General features: G+C 39.3%; 1 long non-coding RNA gene across 1 annotated transcript; it reads left to right on the top strand.

The window, feature by feature from the left end:
- Positions 1-453: 453 nt before the first annotated feature.
- On the top strand, positions 454-3,619 carry LOC107812259 (uncharacterized). The gene is made up of 3 exons (XR_001654093.2): positions 454-762; positions 2,277-2,511; positions 2,853-3,619. It is a non-coding gene; the product is annotated as an uncharacterized LOC107812259 (long non-coding RNA).
- Positions 3,620-17,814: the final 14,195 nt, after the last annotated feature.

Genomic DNA, 17,814 nt, shown 5'->3' with positions numbered 1-17,814 from the left:
AGCACATGGGGTCGGTTGTGCTGATATTACACTCTGCACTGTGTGCAGATACTGGTATGGGAGAGTTTGGACCGCAGTGAAGTTGCTGTCTTTAGTCCAACAGGCGACCCGAGGTAGTCCTGCAGGCGTCCGCGGGCCTTGACATCTCATTTTATCATCTCTTTTATGTTCTTTTACTTATTCAGAGATAGATTCGTGTATTTCTATTCAGACCTTATTTGTAGTAATCTTAGACAGTCTGTGAAATTGTGACACCAAATTCTGGGTAGAGTTGTATTTAGACTTCCGCAAGTTTGTATTAAGTTAAATTATTAGATTTAGTCTTCTGCTTTGTTATTGATATTATTATTTTCGCTGTTTTGATATGTTGTTTTGAAGTTATAAGGACTTAAGACGTAAAAAAGGGTAATTAAAACGGAACAGTCGGCTTGCCTAGCTTTGAGTAGGCGCCGTCACGACTGTGAAAAATCCGGGTCGTGACAATCAGCTTGTTCTTCTACCTGTCCACCTTTCTCTCTCAAACGCTTCTATTGTTGCTAAACCTCCGAAAAATTGTTGCAGCCTCTTTTCTCCAGAATATTCTCTTTGGTGATGACCAACTACACCCGTTCTGATTTCCTAAATTGTCGTTTGTACTGATGAAAAGACAAAGAACTTTCCCTTTCATCGATGTTACTAATTGTCTTTGCAAATCTCTATGGCTTATTTCTTCCAGATTAGCCTGCGCCTCCGGATTTCACCTCCGTCTTCTCTGCTTTGTCAGTATGTTGCTCTTTTCTCTTTTTTCTGTTTTGTTTATTGATGATGTTCTTCTTCTGTTATGTTAATTGAAAAAGAGAGATACTTGGGGTTCTACAGTTTCAATTGGTGCAGTGAAATTCATGCATGTGTTGGTTTTGGTTGGAGTAAATTTTTTTGTCTGATTTTGATAATAAGGATGAATTACTCTAGGTTTTATGCTAAATAGGGATCTCTTTGCTGAAAGTTTTAGGCTTTTCTCTGTTTTGACAATCAGTATGGTATCTTTAAATGCTTTCTGAGGATTAGGGCATATGATGAAATGTTGGGTATTTCATTTTAAAGAAAACATCTTCTCAGCGTAAAGAATTAATAAATTCATCTGCTTTTTCTTTTTTTATTTCTTATTTACGCTCTATCTTGAGATAGACATATTTAAGACGAGTGATAAACTTACTTGAAAAATAATATTTCATCTTACTTTATCAATCTTTTAATGAGACAGATGGGTAATACTATTGCAATAGTTGAAGTAAAGTAAGTTGATTTGGGTGCTTTCGGCTAATGATAGATTAGAAGTATGGAATGTATTCATTTCGATCTTTTAATGCATGCTAGGAAACTGTTGCTAGAGGAAGCTGCATTTCCTCTATCTTTTAATTATAATTTTTCATAGGATCATTATATACAAAACTAAGTAATTTCTTCATTGAGCTTCAGTTTCTGATCGTAATTTTTTTGGCTGTTTGATTCAGATTTTCTCAATTAAATTTAAACTCAATAAAATAATTTTTCTTAGGGAACCTTCATTTCGGGCGAATAATTTTTGTTATTGTTACTAATCTAATATTTTGGGTCCAATTATGTTTGAATAATAAAATGAATATCTTCTATAGGGTCTGAGGCTATGTTTTTCTTGAGAAATAATAAGTTGAAAATTTTGAATTTCAGGATGAGTGTTTTAGTACTTATAGATTCTAGGATGAGTGCATGCTCTATAGAACTAACAACTATATGAGATGATAAATCTAAGACGAAACTTGACAAAAAGCTTAACCGTATAAACATTACCAACTAGAATTCAACTCCATCTGGCAGAATCTACAAAAACATATCAGCCTGTTAATAATTTATAGGCTTCTCGCTTCTTTTTCTATTTTATTCTTTCAGATGAAATGAGAGAAATTTAGATTTTTTTTTTCCAACCGAAAGTATTATAGTACTTTATTTTATAGCAGATGTAATATTTTTGTTCTAAAGAACACAAGCCAAAAGATCACACTGTAATTGATATTCAGAATATATAGGATAACAAAAAAGCAGAGAAAAAAATACGAAAATAAATGCAGAATAAGATTTCTTATTATTTTGGTAGAGTTGAATGTTATTTCATCATAATACCATATTTTGATGATATTTATCAGGCATAATGCGTTTTAATGATGATATCATTTTTTATTCACAAGTTGAAGTAAATGTGCATGTATTTCTCCTGCTATTAACAGTAAGCATAATCATCCGATTCTACATTGTTTCAGAGGACTTCATCATATCCTCTCACTTCAGGGATTGCAAGATAGGAAGTCACACCTGTTGACTCCGGGAATATGTTATAGGAGGAGTTCTAGTGGTGGTTGCTCTTCGAAATGTAGAGATATTATTGCATAGAGTTAAAGCTGTAGTAGATTTATTTTATTCAATACCAAATGGTGCACACACAGAAGACATGAACGTTTAACTCACACAAAACAAGACCTATGCATCGCACTTTAGGTGAGTTGAATGGGATTTCATGAACTGAGTCTTCTTTCTCTCGCTCCTTCATTGCACTCACTTAATCTCTCTCTTTTCCCTATTCTTTTCTTTTGTTTTATGTTCTACATATGATAAAAGATGTATACTGCATTTGCGCTTAATATATTTTTCAGTTCCTTTCTTATGAGCATGTACTATAATGCAAAATATGTGTATTGACAATGCTCAACATGGAATTTTGCATGTTTTTTAGCAGAAATGTTCAACAAATAAGTGCATCTCTTGACCAGCTGTTACTACTCTCAAAATAAGTAAATTTTTTCAGCAGTCCTCTCACATGTTATTTCCTTTCATTTCAGGTGTCTTAGACCTACGTTTCTATTGGATGCTAACGCGAGTGACGCACCTGTTTTCGGTTATTTTTTGTGCATTGGTCTTGAGAAAGCTATTAGGGTATATAACAGTGCTAGAATTTCTTTGAGTAAGATACTCAGTTTTAGGTGTGCATATGTTCTGTATGTTAGAAACATATTTGAATCTTTTTTAATTTTATACCATTTTATAACTACAAAGTTCTATTGTGGCTAATTCATAAAAATTAAGTTATCATATCTAACCCTCTATGGCGCTATATTGTCGATCTCAATTTACTCTGTCAGTCATATGACTTGCAACCTTTGTTGCAAAACTATAGATAGGGGATGAGCGGTTCTATTGTTATGAGCGGGCCAGCTATTTAATAATTTGGTGAAAGAATCATCTTATGACGTGAATCAACTTCCATAAGTTGTTGCTGGTGTTACTCAATGGATGCGTTCAGTATTGAAGAACTGGAGAATGATAATGAAACAGTTGGCTCAACCAAGAGATAAATCCGTGAAATAGTCGGAATCTCAAGCTTCCTATTGAAGCTTTGACTAAACAACTATCAAATTACGTTTCATGTTGTTTGTTGGAGAAGAGGCAAATACCATTCAAGATGAATATGTGCAGTGGCGGGGTAATGTCCATTTTGTACTGCCGTTGCTGCGACTATTCTTACTGTTTTAAGTCAATTCTTCCCTTTTGTAGAAGTGACAAAGCAAGGACATTCAGTTATATTTCAGTACAAACTTTTTCATGAAAAAAATAGTGTTAGCCATGTAATTCTCAGTTGAATGTAGCTATATTAATTCCTTCTAACATGTTTAGTTGCATCTGTGTAAGTTCTTTCATTACAAAAATCTCCAAGATACATAGTGTAACGGTCCGACTGGTCGTTTTACTTTTAAGAATCTTGTTCCCCTAAATAATACTTCTCGTACTTTCTTTTATTGATTTATGACTTGCGGGAATGGTTGGTTCCGAATTTGGAAGAGTTTGGGTTGAAATCGGAACACTTGGTTCCTTAAGGTTGACTTAAAAGGCCAAGTTTGACTTCGATCAACGTTTTGAGTAAACGACATCGGAATCCGGATTTGAGGATTCCAACAGGTTCGTATGATGATTTCGGACTTGGGCGTACGTCTGGATAGGGTTTTGGATGACCCCGGGAGTATTTTGGTGCCTAATAGTGAAAGCTGATTCCTTAAGGATTTTGAAGTTCTTAAATATTTGGTTTGGGGCGGGTTTTTTCTTTATCGAGAGCCGAATGGTGTTTCGAGATTGGGAATAGTTCCGTATATCCATTTAAGACTTGCACGTAAAATTTGGTGTCAATCCGAGTAGTATAAGTATGTTTCGTTGCGTTGGAAGTAATTTGAGGAACTTGAAATTCATAAGTTTGATTAAATTGGTTTTAGGGGGTGATTTTTAGATTTAGCATTGTTTCGATCGTTCCGAGGGTTCGAGAGAGTCCGTTTTATGATTTCAAACTTTTAGGTATGTTCGGGCGGGGCCCGGGAGGCTCCGAGCATCAATCGAGCGAGGCCCGATTTGAGTTAGGAAATTTTGGAAGGAGCTAAAGCTCCAGATTGCTGTCATAACCACACCTACGGTTGGTCAGCCGCAGGTGCGGTCAAACCATTGCAGAAGAGGCTACGCAGGAGCGGCCCAAAGACCACAGAAGCGGTCCCAGCCCACCTGGCCAATTCAGCAGATGCGGACCCCCTCTCGCAGAAGCGAGACCGCAGATGCGGTCTTCTAACCGCAGGTGCGGAAATCGCTGAAGCCAGTGCCTTCATTTAATACGGGAATGTGTCATTTTTGACACATTTCCACCATTATTTGGGCGATTTGGGAGCTTTCAAAGAGAGAGATTCCACCTAGCATCTTGAGGTAAGTTCATCCTTCTTATTTTGAGTTTAATAATTGAGTCTTGGGTAGATTAACAAACAAAGATTAGGGAAAAATCATGGGGATAGAGCAAAACCTAGGGTTTTAATAAAAATTAGATTTAACCACAAAATATATTATGGAATGGAGTAGAAATCATATAATATTGATCCTTAGGTTATAGAAAACAACTTTCTTTTAAAAACTTCGGAATACGGGCACATGGGCCTGGGGTCGGATTTTAGGATACTTGTGTTTAGGGTTGAGAAATTACTTTAGTAGTTAAAATGTGAACTCTTGAGCTTGTATTGACTAGTTCCTACCTCGTTTAATTAGTCTTGTATCGTTCGGCTCCAAATTGAGGGTTTGAGCAATTTCTCGACATTGGGAGTACGATTTGGAGCGAGGCGAGTCTCATTTCTAACCTTGTAAGAGGGAATTGTCCCCATAGGTGAGTTAATTAATCACGTGTTGCTAATTGTGGGGGCTACGTACGCACGAGGTGACGAGAGTCCGTGCGTAGCTACTATTATGTTAATTGTCCGGGTAGTTTAGAACTTGTATCATGCTATATTTGCAAATGTCTATATCATTTCATGTTAATGAGATCACTTAGGGCTTGTTAGGGGTTGGAAATAAATGTATGAGAACGCATACACTCACTTGATAACTTGTATGAATTTATTTGACTATGATTGTGCCTTATGTGCCCTCTTGATGATAATTGATATTTGTGGATCGGGCCGATCGCCTCAATAGAAATAGATGCATCTATGGTCCGCGCTATTCGACCCTCTAGCAGTGCACATTTCCTTTTATGTTGGACCGGTCCATACGACCTCGGCATAATGTGCGCATGATATCTACGTGAATTCTTATTCATGACTTGCCTTGCTAAATGCCCTGAAATATAAATGGCTAACTGTGATAATATCTAGGAAATGACCTATCATTTCTTGCTATAAATTGTTATTTATTTGTGACATCCATGCTTAGTATAACACTTTTTTATATTAATTTATCCTAGTAATTTTCAAGTCAACCTCTCGTCTCTACTTTTTCAAGATTAGATGGGATACTTACTGGGTACACATTGTTTATGTACTCATACTACGCTTATGTACTTAATTGTACAGGATCTGAGGCAGGTATATCTGGTTACCAGTCTGGTGCGCATACTTGATCGTAGTCTGAGATTCCACGGTGAGCTGCTCCCTTCCTATGCCATTCAGCAGCATAATGGAGTCTCTCTTTACTTTTGGCTGTCTATTCTATCTCGGACAGTAGAATAGATTTATTTTTTTGTATATTCTACTGGATGACCATATACTTGTGACACCAGGTCTTAGCACGCACATTAGTAGACTATTCTTTTGGGATTGTATGATTATTAATGTACGTAGCTAATTACCACCTGTTTTAAATTCAAAATTTAGAAATTGCTATAACTGTTTTGGTATAGAAAAACTAGAACTTGTTAATATTTTCGTGTTGGCTTGCCTGACAACGATGTTGGGCGCCATCATGACCTATAATAAAATTGGGCCGTGACAACATGGTATCAGAGCACTAGGTTCACGTAGGTCTCACAAGTCATGGGCAAACCTAATAGAGTCTTGCGGATCGGTACGGGGACATCTGTATTTATCTTCGAGAGGCTATAAGGTGTTAGGAAACTACTCTTTATTCATTTCCTATCGTGCAGTGGTTTGTATACCAAATTTCCCTCTTCTATTCTCTAACAGATGGTGAGGACACGCATGGCAGATGTTCCAGACCCGGGAGGAGCTGCTCCCCCAGTTGCTAGAGGTCGAGGCAGAGGTCGGGGGAGGGCACCGGCCCGAGGTAGGAGATGAGGGCATCCCAGAGCTGTACCAGTAGCACCGCCAGCGGATCGTGCGGGAGATCCTATCATTGAGGAGTAGAGCGAGGTGCCCGCAGCTGAGCCTACCTCGACGTATTTCATGACAGCACCAGGTTTCCAAGAGGTCATGGGTCGTATGTTGCGGTTCATGGACACTATGATTCAGGCTTATTTCCAGCGGATCCAGCTACATCACAGGTAGGAGGGGGAGCACAAACCCCTACTGCTCAAGCTCCTGGCCATGCAGCTGTAGTGTATCATACTCCGGGTGTACTACCCGAGAATGGGGATTAACCAGCTGCTGCAGTAGTGCCCGAGCCCAGACCAGCTACGGATGGTGATTCACAGAAGTTAAGACAGATGGACTAGGCTACACCCTCCTGTCTTCGGAAGGGAGCGTCGTGAGGATGCCCAGGATTTCATTGATAGGTGTAGGGACAGACTGCACAACATGAGGATATTGGAGTCGCATGGGGTTGACTTCACTACTTTCCAGCTGGAGGGTAAGGATCGTAGATGGTGGCAGTCATATGTTCTTAGCATGCCAGCAGGTTCTCCTCCCATCACTTGGAGTCAGTTCACACAGTTATTTCTAGACAGGTATATCCCACACTTTGAGAGGGAAGAGCTACGATATCAGTTTGAGCAGCTTGAGTAGGGTCAGATGTCTGTGACCGACTATGAGGTGAGGTTTTCTGAGTGATCCCACCATGTATTGATAATACTTCCTACTGATGCGGAGAGGGTGCTGAGGTTCGTCGCAGGGTTGCATTCTGGCATTAGGGCCAACATGGCCCAAGAGATGGAGATGAGGAATTCTTATCAGCTAGTGGTGGAGATTGCTCGGAGGATCGAGGGCTACTATCTTAGAGGTAGGGAGTAGATGCAGCAGGACAAGAGGGATAGATTCTCTGGAGAGTTCAGAGCTGCCCTAGCTAGAGGTAGAGGTCAATTTGGGAGGGGTCAGCCTAGAAGGCCCCCATATTCTGCACCACCACCTACTCGGGGTGCTCCAACGCGCCCATATTTCAGCACCATACCAGAGAGTTCTTATTGCCCGCCAGCTATTCAAGGTTCCTCCAGTGGGTATTCAGGTCCCCAGGGTTCTTTCGGTTCCTATTTCAGTGCTATGCCGAAGAGTTCATACCGTCCACCGGCTATTCAGGCTTCTTCCAGTGGGTCAACAGGCCATCAAGGTCAGCCATCAGGGTAGTAGGTCGCCATACCGCGAGGTTGTTTTGAGTGCGGAGACTTGGGTCATATGAGGAGGTACTGCCCCAGACTTCGGGGCAAGACAATGTAGCAAGGTCAGCAGCCCACGATTTCAGCACCGGTTGCCCAGTCGTCTAGAGGCGAGGGGACAGAGTGGTAGAGGCCATCCTAGAGGTAGAGGCCATACAGGGAGAGGTCAGCCAGTTACTGCCCAGTCAGGAGGAGGCTAGCCAGCCGGCACTCCAGCCAGATTCTATGCCCTTCCGGCTAGACCAGATGCATTGGCCTCAGATGTCGCTATCATAGGTATTATTTCCGTCTGTAGTAGAGATGCTTCGGTATTATTTGATCCAGGGTCTTCCTATTCATATGTATCATCTATGTTTGCTCATTTCCTGGTTATTCTTCCTGAGCCTTTGGGCACTCTTGTTCATGTGTCCACTCCTATGGGCAATTATGTGGTTGTGGATCAGATCTACCGGTCTTGTGTAGTCACATTCTGTGGTTTCGAGACTAGAGAAGATCTCTTGTTGCTTGATATGATCGAGTTTGAGGTCATCCTGGGCATGGATTGGTTATCCCCATACCATGTCGTCCTTGATTTCCATGCTAAGACTATTACATTAGCAATGTCAGGGTTGCCAGGGTTGGAGTGCAAGGGTTCCACAGTTGATACATCTAGTCGGGTTATCTCTTTCCAAAAGGCTCAGCATATGGTCTAGAAGGGGTGTTTGGCTTATTTGGCTTATGTTCAGGACACCACCGCAGAGTTTCCGACGATTGATTCAGTCCTAGTAGTTTCGGAGTTCGCCGATGTGTTTTCTTCTAATCTTCCTGGCATGCTACCGGATCGCGATATTGATTTCTGTATTGATTTGGCTCCAGGTACCCAGCCTATATCTATTCTGACATACCGTATTGTTCCAAAAGAGTTGAAAGAGTTGAAGGAGCAGCTTGAGGAGTTGTTAGAAAAGGGGTTTGTTAGACCAAGTGTGTCACATTGGGGTGCACCAGTGTTGTTTGTAAAGAAGAAGGATGTGACCATGTGGATGTGCATTGATTACCACCAGTTGAACAAGGCTACCATCAAGAACAAGTACCCGTTACCGCGCATTGATGATTTGTTCGACCAGTTGCAGGGTGCTAGGGTGTTCTCTAAGATCGACTTGAGATCAGGGTACCACCAATTGAGGATTCGTGATTCAGATGTTCCGAAGATTCCGTTTCGTACTAGATATAGTCATTATGAGTTTCTGGTGATGTCATTTGGCTTGACTAATGGCCCAGTGACATTTATGGACTTGATGAACAGGGTGTTCAGACCTTATATTGATTCCATTGTCATCGTCTTCATTGATGACATCTTGATATACTCATGTAGCCTGGGGGAGCACGAGCGGCATTTGAGAGTAGTGGTTTAGACCTTGTGAGAGCAGAAGTTATATGCTAAGTTCTCCAAGTGTGAGTTTTTACTAGAGTTAGTGGCGTTCTTAGGGAATATTATGTCAGGAGAGGGTATTAAGGTGGGTCCCAAGAAGATTAAGGCAGTTCAGAGTTGGCCACGTCCTACTTCAGTTGCCGAGATCAGGAATTTCCTAGGGTTAGCAGGTTATTACCAGCGATTCGTGCAGGGCTTTTCATCTATTGCATCACCTCTGACTAGATTGACCTAGAAGGGTGCTCCTTTCCGCTGGTTCGATGACTGTGAGACGAGCTTTCAGAAGATCAAGATGGCTTTGACTACAACACCAGTTCTTATGTTGCCTTCCGGTTCAGGATATATATGGTATATTGTGATGTTTTACGCGTTGGCTTAGATTGTGTATTGATGCAGGAGGGGCGAGTTATTGCATATGCTTTATGCCAACTGAAGATCCATGAGAAGAATTATCCTATGCACGATCTAGAGTTGGCGGCGATTGTTCATGCTCTTAAGATGTAGAGGCATTATCTGTATGGGGTGTCATGTGAGGTTTATACTGATCATCGCATCTTACAGCATTTGTTCAAGCAGAGGGATCTTAATTTGAGGAAGCGTAGATGGCTTGAGTTACTGAAGGATTATGACATATTCATTCTTTATCATCCAGGCAAGACAAATGTGGTCGCGGATGCCTTAAGCAGGAAGGCAGAGAGTACGGGTAGCTTGGCATTCATTCTAGCAAAGGAGAGGCCACTAGCCTTGGACATTCAGTCCTTGGCTAACAGACTTGTGAGGTTGGATATTTTAGAGCCCAGCCAAGTCTTTGTGTGTGTTGTTGCTCAGTCTTCATTATTGGGGGAGATCAAGGCCCGACAGTTCGATGATCCGCATTTGGCAATTCTCAAAGAGACGATGCTACTGGGTAGTGTCAAGGAGGTTTCTATTAGCAAGGATGGTGTCCTGTGACTCTAGGGTCGCCTATGTGTTCCTAATATTGGTGGCTTGAGGGAGAGGATTCTAGCATAGGCACATAGTTCGTGGTATTCTATTCACCCAAGTGCTACGAAGATGTATTGTGACCTGATGCAGCATTATTGGTGGCGGCGGATGAAGAAAGACATAGTTAAGTATGTGGTTAGGTGTTTGAATTTACAGCAGGTTAAGTATGAACACCAGAGGTCAGGTATCCCTGAGTGGAAGTGGGAGCGCATTACTATGGACTACATAGTTGGGTTGCCCCCGACCTTGCGAAAGTTTGATGCAGTGTGGGTCATTGTTGATAGGTTGACCAAGTCGGCACACTTTATTCCGATTGTGACTACTTACACTTCAGAGAGATTGGCTCATATTTACATTTGGGTGATAGTCCGGTTGCACGGTTTGCCTATTTCCATCGTATCAGATAGAGGTCCTCAGTTCACTTCCCATTTCTGGAGAGCCGTTCAGAGTGAGTTGGGGACCCGTGTGGAGCTCAGCACAACATTTCATCTACAGACCGACGAGCAGTCGGAACGGACAGTTAAGATTTTAGAGGACATGTTTAGAGCATGTGTGATCGACTTTAGAGGGCAGTGGGATCAGTTCTTGCCCTTGGCAGAGTTCGCTTATAACAAAGCTATCAGTCCAGCATCGAGATGGCTCCATTTGAGGCTTTATATGGTTGGCAATGTCATTCTCCTATTGGGTGGTTCGCGCCTGGTGAGGCTAAGTTGTACAGAACAGAGTTGGTGAAAGATGCCTTGGAAAAGGTGAAGTTGATTCAGGAAAGACTACACATAGCGCAGTCCAGATAGAAGGGTTACGCGGACCAGAAGGCGCGTGATCTATCATTCATGGTCGGCGAGAAGGTCCTCTTGAAAGTCTCTCCGATGAAGGGTGTCATGAGATTCGGGAAGACGGGCAAGTTGAGCCCAAGGTTTATTGGCCCATTTGAGGTGTTGAAGCGAGTTGGGGAGGTTGCATATGAGCTTGCTTTACCTCCCAGCTTATCGGGAGTCCACCCAGTTTTCCATGTGTCTATGCTTCGGAGGTATCATGCTTACTGGTCTCATGTGTTAGACTTCAGCACTATTCATCTAGACGAGAGATTGGGCTACGAGAAGGAGCCAGTTGCCATTATTGATAGGCAAAAGCGCCAGTTGAGATCCAAGAGGGTTTCTGTAGTAAAGGTCTAGTGGAGGGGCCAATCAGTCGAGGAGGTGACCTGGAAGTCCGAGGAGGACATGCGGAGAAGATATCCACGCTTATTCGGCACTTCAGGTACGAATATAAACTCGTTCGAGGACGAACGTTTATTTAAGAGGTGGAGAATGTAATGACCCGACTGATCGTTTTGCTTTTTAGAACCTCGTTCCCCTAAATAAGATTTTTCGTACTTGGTTTTACTAATTTATGACTTGCGAGAATGGTTGGTTCGGGATTTGGAAGAGTTTGGGTTGAAATCGGAACACTTGATTCCTTAAGGTTGGCTTAAAAGGCCAAGTTTGACTTCGGTCAATGTTTTGAGTAAACGACCTCGGAATCTGGATTTGAGGATTCCAACAGGTTCGTATGATGATTTCGGACTTGGGCGTACGTCCGGTTCGGGTTTTTGATGACCCGGGAACGTTTTAGTGCCTAATAGTGAAAGTTAATTCCTTAAAGATTTTGAAGTTCTTAAATACTTGGTTTGGGTAGGGTTTTTGTGTTATCTAGGTCCGAATGGAGTTTCGAGATCGGGAATAGTTTTGTATAGCCATTTAAGACTTGCACGCAAAATTTGGTGTCAATTCGAGTAGTATAAGTATGTTTCGTTGCATTGGAAGTAATTTGAGGAACTTGAAATTCATAAGTTTGATTCAATTGGTTTTAGGGGTGATTCTTAGATTTAGCATTGTTTCGAGCGTTCCGAGGGTTCGAGCGAGTCTGTTTTATGATTTCAAACTTTTTGGTATGTTCGGGCGGGGCCCGGGAGGCTCCGAGCATCAATCGAGCGAGGCCCGAGTTGAGTTAGGAAATTTTGGAAGGAGCTGAAGCTCCAGGTTGCTGTTATAACCGCACCTACGGTTGGTCAGCTGCAGGTGAGAGACCGCAGGTGCGGTCAAATCATCGCAGAAGCGGCTATGCAAGAGCGGCCCAAAGACCACAGAAGCGGTCCCAACCTTCCTGGCCAATTGACCCTCTCTCGCAGAAGCGAGACCGCAGATGCGGTCCCCTAACCGCAGGTGCGGAAATCGTTGAAGGCAGTGCCTTCATTTAATACGGGAATGTGTCATTTTTGACATATTTCCACCATTGTTTGGGCAATTTGGGAGCTTCCAAAGAGAAAGATTCTACCTAGCATCTTGAGGTAAGTTCATCCTATTTATTTTGAGTTTAATACTTGAATCTTGGGTAGATTAACACACAAAGATTAGGGAAAAATCATGGGGTTAGAGCAAAACCTAGAGTTTTGATAAAAAATAGATTTAACCACGAAATTTATTATGGAATGGAGTAGAAATCATATAATATTGATCCTTAGGTTATAGAGAATAACTTTCTTTGAAAATTTTTGGAATCCGGGCACGTGGGTCTAGGGTCGGATTTTAGGAAACTTGTGTTTAGGGTTAGAAAATTACTTTAGTAGTTAAAATGCGAACTCTTGAGCTTGTATTGACTAGTTCCTACCTCGTGTAATTAGTCTCGGATCGTTCGGCTCCAAATTGAGGGTTTGAGCATGTTCTCGACATTGGGAGTACACTTTGGAGCGAGGTGAGTCTCTTTTCTAACCTTGTAAGAGGGAATTATCCCTATAGGTGAGTTAATTTATCATGTGTTGCTAATTGTGGGGGCTACATACGCACGAGGTGACGAGAGTCCGTGCGTAGCTACTATTATGTTAATTGTCCTAATAGTTTAGGACCCGTATCATGCTATATTTGCAAATGTCTATATTCTTTCATGTTAATGAGATCACTTAGGACTTGTTAAGAGTTGGAAATAAATGTATGAGAACGCATGCACTCACTTGATAACTTCTATGAATTTATTTGGCTATTATTGTGCCTTATGTTCCCTCTTGATGATAATTGATATTTGTGGATCGGGTCGATCGCCTCGGTAGAAATAGATGCATCTATGGTTCGCGCCATTCGATCCTCTGGCAGTGCACATTTCCTTTTATGTTGGACCGGGCTGTACGACCTCGGCATAATGTGTGCATGATATCTATGTGAATTCTTATTCATGACTTGCCTTGCTAAATGCCCTGATATGTAAATGGCTAACTGTAATAATATCTAGGAAATGGACTATCACTTCTTGCTATAAATTGTTATTTATTTGTGACGTCCATGCTTAGTATAACACTTTCTTATATTAATTGACCCTAGTTAGTGTCAAGTCGACCTCTCGTCTCTACTTCTTCAAGATTAGACGGGATACGTACTGGGTACATATTGTTTATGTACTCATATTATGCTTCTGTACTTAATTGTATAGGATCTGAAGCAGGTACATCTAGTTACCAATCTGGTGCGCATACTTGATCGTAGTCCGAGATTCTACGGTGAGCTGCTCCATTCCTATGTCGTTCAACAACATGATGGAGTCTCTCTTTACTTTTGGCTGTCTATTCTATCTCGGACAGTAGGATAGATTTATTCTTTTGTATATTCTACTAGATGCCCATATACTTGTGACACTAGATCTTGGCACACACATTAGTAGACTATTCTTTTGGGATTGTATGATTATTAATGTACGTAGCTAATTACCACCTATTTTAAATTCAAAATTTAGAAATTGTTGTAACTGTTTTGGTAAAGTAAAACTAGAACTTGTTAATATTTCCGCGTTGGCTTGCCTGACAACGGCGTTGGGCGCCATCACGACCTGTGGTGAAATTGGGTCGTGACACATAATGAGTTGATGCTTCACATAAACATAAATTTATTGTATGTTTAGTTGGTGCTTCGGGTGTTGGGCCCGTGCAATGCAGGGACAGTCTCTTACTAGTTTTTCTAATATTTAGGACTTTGAAATTGACTAAGATTCTGGTTATTAAATCTTTACTTAATTGAACTAAGTAACAAGTCCTGAAATTTAGGACTTTAAACTCAAATAAGATTTACCTTATATAATTTATTTCCTTATTTGAACTATACAACATAATTATATTTCCTCTCATATTACTTTTGCTAATATTTAGAATTTTGAAAAAGTGCACGATGAGTTTGTTTGATCATTTAACAATGAATTATCATTTTATATGGCATATCTAACAAAATAAAATGGCATATCTACAAAATAATTAAATCATATTTTTACTGTATATATATTTTAAAAACATGTGTTAGAAGTTAGTAGTATTATGTTATGAATATTGGTGTTATTAAATTGTCCACGAAGTATATGCCTAAGTATGATTGAATACTATATAGAACCACACCTTTCATAGCAAATTTGAAAATATTTAACTCATAGAAAATGCATATCTCAAGAGATTTAGACTCAACCTTCACCTAATTAGTCAATCGATAAATATTTAATACCCGTCTTATACATGGGTATGACAAGATTTTATATTTAAAGATTTTTAATAAAATCTTGTCCTACCCATGTATAAGGCGGATATTAAAAGGCGGATATTAAATATTTATAGATTGGCTAATTATATGAAGGTTGAGTCTAAATCTCGTGAGCTATGCATTTTTCATAAGTGAAATAGTTTTAAATTTGCTATGAAAGTTATGGTTATATATAGTATTCAATCATATTACCTATATTCTTAGGCATGTACTTCGTGGACAATTTAATAACACTAACGTTCATAATATAATACTACTAACTTCTAGCAAATATTAATATATATATATGTATACAGTAAAAATATAATGTAATTATTTTTTGTACGATCAAATATATTTAAATATCCTTGGTTTATTTATTTTCGTGGTGGGTATTTAATCCAAAAAATAATTTTTAAGGTCAAAGCAATTAATTTTATATGACGGGCTACAAGCAATCGATTCGATCCGAAAGATATAAATTTTCATTGATACAACGTGATAGAGAAGTGAAAAATAAATTCAATGACAGATAATATAATAAAAATAAAGCAGAGAAGAAATAATTCTTATTGGATGATCCGTGATAGGATGATTAGGGGCGGATGTATAGCCGAAATTACAGGGCACGTGAACCCATGGTCCCTCCATCAAACTAAGTATTTTATGTATATATTTTCTAGAATTGGTTGAATATTGTGTATTGGCACCATACTCCATAAAAGTTAAATGGTGTACTTGGTTCAATACTTAATTATTTACTCAAAGAAACAAGGATCAACTCTCACTTAACACGTTTTCTCCTTCTTTCTTTAGTGGTGAACCCATCTTCTTGAAATCCTAGATCCGGCTCTGAGGATGATGAGCCAAACAGAGCCTGAAGAGCCGAGCTATGGCTGACATGGGAGTAAGATGCTATGAATTACAATGTATAGAACTGTAGAGAAGAAAAATTAGATGATTACAATGGGGGTCAAATGTCTCTATTTATAGAACTAGATCTAGGTAACCATTCTCCCTTGATTTATGGGTCCATTATAAACATTTACTTAATCCACGCGTTACTTTTGGAAGACTTGTAATAGCTAAGCAAATGCTGAAATTTCGTAACTGATGATCAATCTAGTACCTGTTGAGTCAATCCCGTACCTATTGAGTCAATCTCGTGCCTGTTGAGTCAATCTCCTGCTTGTTGAGTCAATACCGTACCTGTTGAGTCAATCTCGTACATGTTAAGTCAATCTCGTGTTTGTTGAGTGAATCTCGTACATGTTGAGTCAATCTCGTGCTTGTTGAGTCAATTTCGTAATTAATTGCCTTGTTCTGCCTGTTACAACCATTTATTTTATTTATTGTACGTTACATAATTGATTTGTAACTGATAGTGTAAAGATGGAAAATCTCATATAATGCGGGATTAATTGATTCTTTCCTCATTTGTAATTATGAGTTATTCTCCCGTACCTGATCCATGATTATTCTATGATGATCAGTTTCGAGACTAACAGACATGGTACGAGTATGTTCTGTCCCGAGAGTGTTTTACATATCGTCTTTACACGTCATTCTTCACTTTTCTCATAACTTTGCTAACATGTGTTGCCATTTAATAGACCCGCGTGGTGAATCTATTTTTCACTAATATTTAAAACCTTTTTGGAGCTTTTTGTACTAAATTATATCTAAGTTCAAAAAATTTGAAGCTCCTCATTACGCAAGAAAAGAAAATATACAAAAATATTATTTTCCCCAAACTTGAACCTTTTTTTAATTAGGAAACATGAACTTGAATATCTGCAAACACACACGGCCGCTGGCTAATTCAAACTATATGCCATATAAAATAATTCATTGTTAAATGGTCAAACAAACTCATTGTGTACTTTTTCAAAATTCTAAACATTAGCAAAAGTAATTTGAAAAGAAAATATAATTATGTTGTATAGTTCAAATAAGGAAATAAATTATATAACGTAAATCTTATTTGAATCAAAGCCCTTAATTTTAATACTTTTTACTCAATTCAAATAAGGAATAATTTAATAGCCAGAATCTTAGTCGATTTCAAAGTCCTAAATATTAAAAAAAAATTAAATTACAATTTTATTCAATGTGAAATATGCATTTGAAGGATAAAAAAGACGAACGATCTTTCTTTAAGGTCTTCGCTCTTTTAATATTGTATAAATATAGATAAATATATTATCACATAGTTATCATCACACATCTTAATTGGGCACGATGTATGCTTGAACATTTACGTGGACCCACTTTTCATTCCATTTATGAGAATTTGATGATCTATAAACCATCCCTAACGAGCGATTGACTCATGTTTGAGCATGATGAATCACTTCGTGCCGAGCCCTATGCGTCTTTATTTCCTTCTTCTTGTTGCTCCACGTCATTTGATTTGCATGGTTACCTTCTGTTTGTGGCGCCGCTGATGAAGCCACATCCGAAAAGTTTTAATCGGCAGAGGCACAGGCGTATAACTAGTATTAAACCTTGTAATAGAATATGTGTGTGCGCCCCTGCAGAATATTTGCAATATTTCCACAACCTCCTTGAGATATGCATTTTCCGGTATGAAATTTACTTATATAATTTTATACACTAATTATATGAAAATTATTTATATAATGAGGTCAGTGCTTACAAAGTAATTATAATCATTGATTATCCGGTAAATTGGCAACAAACGTGCTAACACATATTTGAATTCACTAATATATCAAAGTATCTTTACATTTTAAAATAATAAATCTTAAATCCACTTACAGTAGTAGCTAGCTGAGAAATGGTGATCACTAAAAGGTTATAATTAGGGCGGTCCGACCCAGTGCATGTTTCACGAGATATGGTGATCAAATGGATTGAAATTCTTATTTGCCCAGCAGTCGTTTTCAACAGTTTCATCGTTTGGTTTATTATGTAACATACCTAATATGAATAATAAAAAAATGATAATGACTTGTACACCAAAACAAAGAAAGATGATAGAGGACACGGCAATTAGTTTTACTAGTTACTAGCTACTA

Source organism: Nicotiana tabacum, chromosome 3, assembly GCF_000715075.1.
Source record: "Nicotiana tabacum cultivar K326 chromosome 3, ASM71507v2, whole genome shotgun sequence".
NCBI lineage: Eukaryota > Viridiplantae > Streptophyta > Magnoliopsida > Solanales > Solanaceae > Nicotiana > Nicotiana tabacum.
Note: the sequence above shows the minus strand (reverse complement) of the source record. Positions and strands in the feature narration are given on the sequence as shown.